Source organism: Lissotriton helveticus, chromosome 1_2 (assembly GCF_964261635.1).
Source record: "Lissotriton helveticus chromosome 1_2, aLisHel1.1, whole genome shotgun sequence".
Lineage (NCBI taxonomy): Eukaryota > Metazoa > Chordata > Amphibia > Caudata > Salamandridae > Lissotriton > Lissotriton helveticus.
The window spans coordinates 391,121,716-391,133,648 of NC_136058.1; the positions used below are offsets into that span (position 1 = coordinate 391,121,716).

The 11,933-nt window shown below is 51.4% G+C and overlaps 1 non-coding gene and 1 pseudogene across 1 annotated transcript; both read right to left on the reverse strand.

Annotated features, from left to right (window-relative positions):
- Positions 1–506: 506 nt before the first annotated feature.
- LOC144808381 (28S ribosomal RNA) lies at positions 507–2,883 on the reverse strand (annotated as a pseudogene).
- An 8,695-nt stretch (positions 2,884–11,578) lies between these two features.
- Positions 11,579–11,732, reverse strand: LOC144808070 (5.8S ribosomal RNA). Its single transcript, XR_013606611.1, has one exon. It is a non-coding gene; the product is annotated as a 5.8S ribosomal RNA (ribosomal RNA).
- Positions 11,733–11,933: the final 201 nt, after the last annotated feature.

Here is an 11,933-nt window from a genome sequence, read left to right on the forward strand (position 1 = left end):
TGTAGACTTCTCAACGCAGAGTTTAGCACTATAGAGGAAGTTACCGGTGGGACCACTGGGAGGTAAAAGCCACTACAACTGAGAATAGATTAAGAGAGTCATAGTTACTCCTGCCGTTTACCAGCGCTTCATTGAATTTCTTCACTTTGACATTCAGAGCACCTGGAGAAATCACATCATGTCAACACCTGCCTTGGGCCTTCGCGATGCTTTGTTTTAATTATACAGTCGGATTCCCGTGGTCTGCACCAGTTCTAAGTCAGCTGCTAGGTGCCGGCAGAGGCAGAACACTGGCCTGCGCTCCTGGGGAGAGGGCACGGGGATAGGCGACCACCAAGCTGGGGTGATCCACAGGAAGGGCCAGGCTCACGTCCAGAGTTGGCGCCACCCCGCCTCGTTCAGCCGCTGTGCGCACCCAGCCGGACTGACCCAGCCCTTAGAGCCAATCCTTATCCCGGAGTTACAGATCTGACTTGCCGACTTTCCTTACCTACATTGTTCCAACATGCCAGAGGCTGTTCACCTTGGAGACCTGCTGCGGATATGGGTACGGCCCGGCACAAGAGTTACACCATCTGCCCCGGATTTTCAAGGACCAGTGAGAGCTCACTGGTTGCTGCCGGAACCGTGACACTTTCCAAGGCTCGGGCCCCTCTCTCGGGGCGAACCCATTCCAGGATGCCATGCCCTTCACAAAGAAAAGAGAACTCTCTCCGGGGCTCCGCCGGCTTCTTCAGGATCGTTTGCGTTACCACACTGGATGGCTCGAGGGCACCCGTCTCCGCCACTCCGGGTTCGGGGATCTGAACCCGACTCCCTTTCGATCGTCCAAAGGCAACGGAGGCCATTGCCCGTCCCTTCAAAATATCGCTCGCCTATCTTAAGACCGACTTACCCATGTTCAACTGCTATTCACACGGAACCCTTCTCCACTTCAGCCTTCAAAGTTCTCATTTGAATATTTGCTACTACCACCAAGATCTGCACCTAATACCAGTATTTTTAAAGCACACAGTTACCTCCGAAGTGGTGTCCCAGCACTGGGGGCCCTCGGGAATATTAAGCAAGCTATTTCCCAGAGTCGCATGGTGCTGGGCTAACCTGCCGCCGGCACCGGGGATCGAACCTTGAATCCCATAGTCCTGAGTCAGGCAGCCTGGCTGCTGCACCACACCTCTTCCATGTGGCGGCTCTACCCGGGCCCTCGCCCCCGGCTTCTGTGTACACAGCAGCGGCCCTCCTACTCATCACGGCTTAGCCCCCACGGCTCTCAGCACTGGTGACGGTCGGGAATGGGCCTGACGCTTCAGCGCCATCCATTTTCAGGGCTAGTTGATTCGACAGGTGAGTTGTTACACACTCCTTAGCGGATTCCAATTTCAATGGCCACCGTCCTGCTGTCTATATCAACCAACACCTTTTCTGGGGTCTGATGAGCATCTGGGGTCTGATGAGCATCGGCAGCGGGCGCCTAAACCCGGCATTCCGTTCATCCAGTAGTGCCAGTTCTGCTTAACAAAAGTAGCCCACTAGGCACTCGCATTCCATGCCCGGCTCCATGCCAGCGAGCCGGGCTTCTTACCCATTTAAAGTTTGAGAATAGGTTGAGATCTTTTCAGCCCCATGACCTCTAATCATTCGCTTTACCAGATAAAACTGGGGGCTCCAAGTGCCAGCTATTCTGAGGGAAACGTCGGAGGGAACCAGCTACTAGATGGTTCGATTAGTCTTTCGCCCCTATACTCAGGTTGGATGACCGATTTGCACGTCAGGACCGCTACGGACCTCCGTCAGAGTTTCCTCTGGCTTTGCCCTGCCCAGGCATAGTTCACCATCTTTCGGGTCCTGTCACCCACACTCATGTTCCACCTGCCCGACGTAGCGGGCGAGACAGCCCATGGTGTGCCCGCCGCTAGAAGCGCGGTGGGATCCCACCTCAGCCAGCATGCGCCGGCCCTCACCTTCATTACTCCACAGAGTTTCGCTCGGCCCTTCAATTCGTGCACTTGTTAGACTCCTTGGTCTGTGTTTCAAGACGGGTCGGTGGGTAATCGATATTGCGCATACGCCTGCCACCCAGTGTGGGCCTCCCCGCCCTGTGGCATGACGGGGTTTGGGGCACATTGAGCACAGTCTGCCCCAGTCGGCAGTTGCACCAGGAGCAGGGGGACCCATCACCCCTTCCCTACCCCAGCACACCCCGAGGGGCAACTGGAAACGGGTGCCCGGGGGAGCGCTTTGAGGCGGTCGAATCTCCCTTGGCCCGCTGACACGGCAATGCTGCTCCGCCAGAGCGGAGTGCCACCGGCCACCCAGAAAACTTTCCAGCCGACCCGGAGTCGGCCGCGGTGCACCACCACGGAGGAAATGTACCCTGGGGGGGCCAGATAGGGCCTGGGCGCCGGTCCCGCGGAAGGGATCCATAACTCCTGAGCCACCAATCTTCCCGCCGTGTTGAATACTCTGGGTGGGCTGCACGGTCCCTACCCATTTACGTCTCAACTGTTCCACGCACCCTCTTGAACTCTCCCTTCAAAGTTGTTTTTAACTTTCCCTTACGGTACTTCTTGGCTATCGGTCTTGCACCTGTATTTAGCCTTTGATGGAGTTTACCACCTGATTTGGGCTGCATTCCCAAGCAACCCGATGCTGAGAATACCCGATCTCGCTACCGGCCTAACACCATCCGCGGGGTGAGCCACGATCAGAAGGACTTGGGCCCCTGAGCGATGCTGGGGAGTCGATCTTCTGTACGTCACATTTCCCTCACCCGCCACCGGGCGGGGATTTGGCGCTGGGCTCTTCCCTCTTCACTTGCCATTACTGGGGAAATCCAGGTTAGTTTCTTTTCCTCCGCTTAGTAATATGCAAAAATTCAGCGGGTCGCCACGTCTGATCTGAGGTCGAAGTCAGAAAACGCCGAAGCATAGTGGAAGCCGTGGGACGCCAGCCGCCCCTGTTTTCGCAGGAGGGCCGGCATCCGGCATCACGCCCTATTTTCCTCGGATTGGCAGGGCAGGGGTTCTACCCTCCCTGGGAAGCTAGCCATGGAGGTGGGCGCCCGATGTAAAAACCTGAATCGGGTCGGGGACAATCGATATTTGCCCGGCGGTATTGCCTCTGTGACCCTCTAGTTATTTAAATCAATGAAGAGGCAGGCGCTGGAGACTGGAAAGCAGGAAACAAGGTTTTTTATTCTCTCCGGAGGAGAACACAACGAAACGGACAGAAGGTATCGTTCTGAGGTGCTCTAACTGTATTCCTGAGGCCTGGCCTCTTATACACACATTTATGACTTTATTGTAGATTACACATACATGTTAAAGCCTTGATGTACGGAAAAGACATTCTCGGAACTCCCCTTTGGGCCCGTTCCCACACACATTTACAGTTGAAGTCCCCACCCTAGTCACAACAGGTGATGAGTATCGCGCAGCTGGATAATCCGCCGATTCACGGAATGTGGGGGGTTTGATCGGATCTCATGGGGTGGGGGGCTTTGATCAACCCGGGGATTCTTTGATGGGGGAAGCTTTCTATTGTACGGGGAGGGGCAAGGATGGTTTCGGCAGAGCTGGGTGTCGGCTTGGGAACGGGGAAGACAAAACGGGCACACGGGGAAAAAGGGGGTTTGCATCTAAGGGCCGGAGATCCTGAAAGGAAAGCAGGGAGGTGTCGCGCTGGGAACAGGATGAGGGCCTGGGGCAGAGCAGCGCCGAAGAGGGGTTTATGACTCGAGGCAGGTGCAAGCAGGGGGTGGTCAGCGTGCAGGCTTAGTGAAAGCGAAGGGCTATGTCAGGGGCCAGCGGCATGCAAAAGGGTTCGTTCTGATCGGGGCATCTTAAAATGGCGGGTGTGCACGACAAAAGTGTGGCATCAGGGGAAGAGGCAAGATGGCGCAGATAATGTTCACAAAAACGTACTAATTTTCAACAGTCCTCCCTTTAACATATTCAAGACATCTTGCTGGTTCATTTTCTACTTGGTTCTATTGTGGTGGGCATGAGAGAGAAAACGGTAGGAACCCTAGGTGAAAAGAGTTGTAAACAATACATTTTAACATTTCTAGTTTTTAGGAGGTGGGCCTATTTGATAAACTTTGATAAACTTGTTCAGCAGGAAAGTCATAGGAATGTAATACAAAAACGGTTCTGCAGCGAGAGCAGCAAGTACATATTTCATACTGGCAGGTTATTACATATATCTCAGGTTCGAATTGGAGCATGATCAATACAATGGCGGCTGGGAGAGAAATGAGGCATAGCAAAAACGGTGATTGTGGATGTCAAATGTTCGAAGTTTACGAGTTCTCATTGTTCTTCGTGGTCTTTCGTTGGCGCTGTTGAGCACCGGCGGTGGAGCTACAAGTCCAGCTCTGTTCTAAGTTCTGCGTTGCAGGGCACGACCCTTTCCTCGCGTTTCTGGTCGGAACGGTCCTTTTCGCCCTGTGTCCTTTGAGGTGATGGTCAGAAAGTTCAGATGGAAGAAGAGTGTTCAAAAACAGTCCATAGGGTAGGTCAGAGGAAAAAGGGGGATGGAGCAAGGCCAAATTAGGAACAAACTAGGGGAACGAGAGACTTCAAATAGGCGGGCGTGTGACCAAATTCAGAGAGCGGGAACTTGTCGATAAGCACTGGACGTCGAGCAGGGGCATCAGGTCGACCCTTTCTTCTCATGTTGTCGAGAACAGTGCCTCGTCCTGCAGCTCTTTTCTGTCATGGTCTCGCCTTGGCTAATGTCGCAGGTGTTCCTTAGTCTGCAGTCAGGCCTCGTGCTCCCACATCCGGTCCTTCTCTCCTCCAACAGCAGTACCCTTAAACAAGTTTGAAAAGACAGTCTTTAGAAAATTTGCAGATGAAGATAATCAAAAAAGTCTATTTCTCTCCCAGCTCCAGGCAAAGAATGAAAATGCTCGTTCTCACAACTGGCATATGAAATGACCGGTGACGGGCCTGTGGGATTTACTTATGACTTTCCTTCATAATTAGTTTGCGACAGTTCATCTGATGGTGACCCACCTTCGTGAGACGAACCTGGCAAGATATGCTGTTCTCTAGAGTTTTATATTTACAAAGGGTACTGTGAGTCGTCAACATGGTACTACACAGGTATTTTGCTGAGAGGCGAACATGGCTAAAACATTTCCTTTCTATAGATGCATCCTGTTTTTAAACTACTACGGGGTTCATTTCGGTGATTTCTTTACCTTGGACTAGTCTGTTAACCTTGTAAAACATCATTCTGGATCCTACATAACCTTTTACAGCCCGATTACTTAATCAGGAAGGACAGGGGTTTTACGGGAAACGACCAGGGACATAGGAAACTTGTGGTAAGGGCAAAAATCGACCCATCTCTCACAACCGGAAATGAGGGGTAGTTTCATAATTCCAGTTTTTGGCCGGCTGATACAGGGGAGGTAACAGGGGTGATCATTCTCTGGTTTGGGTATTGCGAAAATTCGGGGAGAGGAGGGTCGCGTATTCTGAGGTCCTTGTTTTATACTATAGGAGCCGTTGACATGTAGTTCCCTTATTTCGGGCCAGATTAGGGAACCTCTGCCGTCTTACCTGTCCTTTCCCTTACGGCCCAACCTTGGCTCATTGACTTCTAGCGGAAAAAGGAGAGGTAATGACGCGGTCTCGGGGTGATTGTATTACAGACAAGTTTTTGTGCAAATACTGACGGTATTTGAAGCCAATTAGGTGGTGTGCTAGGGGTGGCAATCTGCCAATTTCGGGGTTAGTCACTCGGAAGAGTGGGAGCGCAAAAATAGAGGGAGAGAGAGAGAGAGAGAGAGAGAGAGAGAGAGAGAGAGAGAGAGAGAGAGAGAGAGAGGGAGAGAGAGAGAGAGAGAGAGAGAGAGAGAGAGAGAGAGAGAGAGAGAGAGAGAGAGAGAGAGAGAGAGAGCGTAACGGCAGGCTAAATAGTACACGTGCAACAGAGAGGGTGGCAGTGTATTCAAGAAAGGCTATTTAGTGCATTACACAGTAAAGGGCATTCACGGGTCTGGGTTAGAATCTTGTAATCATGCAGTTTGAGCATTAAGCAGGGTAGAGGGGACATGCCTTGAGAAAAAGGAAAGAAGAAAGGAGGTACCATTTTGTCGCACTTTCTCGCATTCTCGGTCCTTCGACCAGTTGGGTCAACGTCCTCAGTCACACACACACATTCCCTCATAGTTTCGCATCATACGTGACATGGGTTCATTCATCCGGTCTGGTTTAAGGGTGATCACTTTTTATCAGGTTGTGCTCATTTTTCGGGTTTGTTCGGTACGTGAGTAGTTGCAGGCGTGCTTAGACACCACCTTGCGGTGCTAGTCCGCTTCGTGTATTAGGCATGGCCAAGACTTCAGATCTTCGCCACACCTCGGCTGTAATCTCTGATGTAACCTGCAGAGGGAGGAAAAAAGGGGGGGGGGGTGGGGAAGACAGCATTCGCGCATATTCAAATACATGGATTCATAAGTTCTTTACTTACCTCTTACTCGTCTTTCCTCCTCGGGGCAGGGTCCCCGGGGATATGGTTTCTGAAGTCGGGGGAGGGGGGGGTAGTGTGTCCATATAGGTCGTGTGCGGGAAACCGTAAAAAGGAAACCAGAGGTGCTTAGTGCGAGGTATCTAGTCAAAAAAGGATGTATTTCACTATCGGGATCCTTGAAACCCCTTCCAACGCTGTGGCGTTCTAAGGTTCTTTGGTTCTTGGGTCCCTGCTACTTTGGAACGTTGTACTTTATAATATTTACATTATTTCATTTCACCCTCCCTTTACATTCCCTCATTTACACCGTTCGTTTTACCCATCCTCGGAAGTCAAGGTCTTCCTCTACGCGAGAGTTCATGAGTCAGTCGCGTACTTTGAAGGCGGAGTGTCGTGTTGTCGATCCGATCCGTCTCCAGGGCTGGGCAACCATCTTCTTTTAACCTTAAAGAGAGAGCAGAGTAGGGTGCACAGAAAAGAACTTTTCCACCGATCCCACATTTTTAAAATAAAGCATGCAATACCGTCCATAGTTTCAAAGACTTTATTTTGCAAAATCATTTCAGCATATGGATTATGAGGGTGCGGTCGTATTTGGCCGGTCGTGGCAATGGCTAAAGTGCGTACAGTGGGGTGTGTCGTTTGCAACAATAAAACATCGGAAAGTTTTACTCATTCATTTATAAGAAACTAAAAACGTCTATTAATTGGCTGGGGGTTCGGGGGCATTTATTTTCATAATTTAGAAGCATAATCACAATAGTTGTAATCAGATTTCCTATATGCATACCGTACGTGTGCGTCGTAAATGAGGTTTACATCAGTTATAAAAATATAATACATTGTACATTTGTAATCAACATTTGTAACGGGGATCTTTTCATACTGCTCGTCGAGTGAGTTCTCTTTGTCTTTTCTAGCCAAGTGTACAAAGGATCATATAAAATCTCAGAATATTAAGTTTATATTAGTGAGAAGGAACACCACGAGGTGTTCGTAAGTTCCGATTGATACCAGCGCCATTTTGGGCGGGGCCGGCTCAGTCCGGAAGCAGCATCAGGGGAAATGTTTCCCATTACTGGCAGTTTGGACCAGAGTCCTTTTCGGCAGTTCTAGAATTCATGCTAACGGAAGGTGTGGCAATGTCATGTTTGTTTCGTTGGCGATCAAGGCAGCCATCCCTTACCGGAAACCTGCGAAGGCCGATGGTTCCGCCGGGGACCTTTGTAGGATCTTCAAGGCTGCGGAGATGCTGTCGGAGATGGGGGCTCGTGCTCCAGGGGGCAAATGTTCGAGTTATATTGCTGGACAAAGTTACTCTAGTGGCCGGGGCCCGCCTTCCAGCGGATCCAGACGCCATTTTGAGGCCCTACAGGGGCCACTCTCGTCGAGTTTGCAAGAGTGGAAGAGACCCTTCGGAGTGAAAGGAAGAGGTCCCTGTTTTGTGAAAGCGGGACGTTCAGCTGGGGTGCGGCTGTGATGCCCCCACCTGGGTGGCGCGAGGGAGACTCGTTCGCCTCGTCTCCTTCTCCCGGTGCACTCCATGCCGCTCCTTTTCATCGCCCCGCATGAAGGTCTCTCCACATCCGGTGTTCCCCAAGTCCTGGGCTCGGTGCTGTGGGAGTATGGCCACCATTGCACGTTCGGTGCTGCGCAAGTACTTGGGTGCCACCATTGTGTGTTCGGTGCTGTGGAAGTATTGGCACCATCGCCTGACTGGGGGTGTTCGGCGTCGGGCCAGGGGCTGGGAAACCTCCTACCGGTGGAGGTGGGAGAGGCTCGTCCGCGTCGCCTCTCCCTCCCAGCCCAACTTGGACAAATTGTTGTGGAGGTACGTGCAGGGCATCCCGCCGTCCAGGACTGCTGCGGCTGTGACGGAAGAGAAAAGGAAGAGGTGCCTCGTTCTTCTCCGGACATGTGGCGGGACCACTTTAGTCTTTCCAGGCCCGTTGCGGCCGGCCAAGGAGACATGTGGCGGGACTACCTGCAAATGCCCAGGCTGCGGGCTCCTGCCTCTCCTCCGGCTCCCCCATACGTTAAGATTTCCTGACCAAGAGTTGGCAGCAAGGCTCGCCTTATATGGGTTGCCGTTGGTTGGGCGTAGCCGTAACCCTGCCCTACTTTGGAAGGTTCCAGAATGGGGGGGGGGCGAATGTTCTGTTTGACATTCATTTTCTACAGTTTTACCGTTATTATTCCTTGTTTGTTGTGTTAAATTAAAAGTTCAAGTTCATTAATGGTCTACGGATTTTGTTTTACCATTTCTTTTTTTTCAGGTTGCTTTTATGCTAAGTTTCTGCTAACAGAGGTTGAGTAACACGGAAACACGTGTAGAGGGATGACGTAGATTTGTACATTACATACACACAAACTCAGACGGGGGACAGTACAAGTACGACATACAAAGACCCAAGACGAATATAAAACAGTTATTGGTCATAATTATCTTTTTCTGTCTGTGAATTTGAAACGAGGCTGGGTTCCCGTCTTGACATTGCCCGACCTAGGAGAACTTGAGCACGCCGCTGAGATTTTCCTGGCGAAATCTGTGCCATCGGGCATAATCAAACGTGGTGGTTCTGTCTGGTCTGTCTATGTAAGTCGGGTTCTTCTTTGTCTCGCGCTTTTTCTCGTACTGCCGGTCTGTCGTTCCTGTCGGCCCTTTGCCTTTACTCACGCTCAGTAGAGTCGGGCATTGGGCTTTCCAGTGTCCGACATACCTACAAAAAGCGCATTGGTTTGACCCTAAGTCTGGTCGTCCTTTGCATAGTGTCGGGGGGTAAGTCGTGGGTAGCGGTGTCCTGGGGTTGTCCTGTCGGTATATTTCTCTACTTTGTTTGTCCTCGTCTTTTCTCTGTCGTTGCATGGCCTCTCTGCGCCACATACCGAGACTGTCGAGCATAATTGGCGTTGTCTTATTATTTCGAAGGGCTATTTCTAACGTTTCTATTTTATCAAGGTCAAAGGATCCTGCCAGTGGCCACTGTTTGTCTTGACTCTCTTCGGTATACCTGTGCCACAATTTATTATAGGCTATGGTGACTAATCCATAGCTTATGAACATGTCCTTATTAGGGGTGCCTTCTAGCGGAGCTATATGATCCACTTCTAACACCCGGTCCGGGCTAAACAGGCTATTTATCAGTGGGGAGAAGACAGACATGACGGCTCGTAACGAGGGACTAAAAGTCAGCACTGCCTATCTTATCACTAGGTGCAAAGACTAGACAGAATATTTCTATTCTACGTTGTTTGCAGGTAGTGAATACCTCATGGATCAAAAACCAAAAGACCAACAAATAACAATGGGGAGAATGAGTAGGTCCGCAAAGATCTGCATTACCTACCCTTTTCACTATCTGCAAAAAGGGTGGTCACTTCCCTGTTTGCAGACAGGGAATCTCCAGGAAACAATATTTTTGCGAACAACAGTTCAGTTTCAAGCAATTATTGAGTGGGGGAGAAAGAAAACAAGCACGGCTGCTACCCTACCTATCCTCCACTGCTTGCAAAGAGAGAGAGCCTGTTGTTTCTCCGTTTGCAGACAGTGAATCTCCAAATAAAAAAAAATAAAAATAAAACGAGCAATACTAGTATTTTGAACAATCAAGCAATCAAACAAATTTTCCGCAACTTGTCGTGATTACACGACCTTACCCGGACCATGTGGACAGTTTCTTGTCTTCCGAATCCAGCGCCCGATCGTCCTCTTTTTCTCGTATTTCTCACGGCACTCCTGATGGTTCCCAGTCAGGACCGTAGATCACTCGAGAGAGGTCTGTTCGGAACTAGTGGAGTTCGGATGATCGGCTGCCAGACGAGGGTCTATTGGGCAAGAGCTCTCCCGATCGTTGCAGTCGTTCACTCTGTCGTCGGGACCTCTCCCACTGGATCCACGAGTCGCTGATGGGCCCCACGCTTGGGACGCCAATTGTAAAAACCTGAATCGGGTCGGGGACAATCGATATTTGCCCGGCGGTATTGCCTCTGTGACCCTCTAGTTATTTAAATCAATGAAGAGGCAGGCGCTGGAGACTGGAAAGCAGGAAACAAGGTTTTTTATTCTCTCCGGAGGAGAACACAACGAAACGGACAGAAGGTATCGTTCTGAGGTGCTCTAACTGTATTCCTGAGGCCTGGCCTCTTATACACACATTTATGACTTTATTGTAGATTACACATACATGTTAAAGCCTTGATGTACGGAAAAGACATTCTCGGAACTCCCCTTTGGGCCCGTTCCCACACACATTTACAGTTGAAGTCCCCACCCTAGTCACAACAGGTGATGAGTATCGCGCAGCTGGATAATCCGCCGATTCACGGAATGTGGGGGGTTTGATCGGATCTCATGGGGTGGGGGGCTTTGATCAACCCGGGGATTCTTTGATGGGGGAAGCTTTCTATTGTACGGGGAGGGGCAAGGATGGTTTCGGCAGAGCTGGGTGTCGGCTTGGGAACGGGGAAGACAAAACGGGCACACGGGGAAAAAGGGGGTTTGCATCTAAGGGCCGGAGATCCTGAAAGGAAAGCAGGGAGGTGTCGCGCTGGGAACAGGATGAGGGCCTGGGGCAGAGCAGCGCCGAAGAGGGGTTTATGACTCGAGGCAGGTGCAAGCAGGGGGTGGTCAGCGTGCAGGCTTAGTGAAAGCGAAGGGCTATGTCAGGGGCCAGCGGCATGCAAAAGGGTTCGTTCTGATCGGGGCATCTTAAAATGGCGGGTGTGCACGACAAAAGTGTGGCATCAGGGGAAGAGGCAAGATGGCGCAGATAATGTTCACAAAAACGTACTAATTTTCAACACCGAGGCATGCGCGCAGGCAGCCGGTGGAGCACCACAGAAAACCCACACGCAGCACACAGCCAGGTGCCTCTGGACGGGCCCAGGCGCACCGGTCACCAGCCTCCTCCCCACCGCAGCAGTGAGGAGAAGCTAGGCACACCTGCAGTGTATCTCCATGACAGGACCGGGTGAGGGAGCCTGTCGCGGGTGATTGGGGGGTCTGACCTTGTGGGGGGACAAAGGGAAGCGGAGCTAAACCCTGCAACAGCCCCAGCCGTGTCCCAGGGAAGCCCCGGGGCGATTGATGATCGAGCAACTCTCAGACAGGCATAACCTCGGGAGGAACCCAGGGCCACAAGGTACATTTGAAGTGTCGAGGATCAATGTGTCCTGCAATTCACACTAATTCTCGCAGCTAGCTGCGTTCTTCATCGACACTCGAGCTGAGTGATCCACCGCCTAGAGTCACAGGCAACTTTTCGAAAATGTTTGCCTACCTGAGGGCGTAGGAGAGGCGGGAGGATGGTGACGCCATCTGTCCACTGCCTGCACGGCAACACGGCCCGGGTTCCCCATTCCAGGCTTCACCTCTGGAGGTCACACTGCACCATTGGTAGAAAAAAGCGTTACCAGGCGCTCGGCCCAGGAGTCCCCCCAACCATTCACTG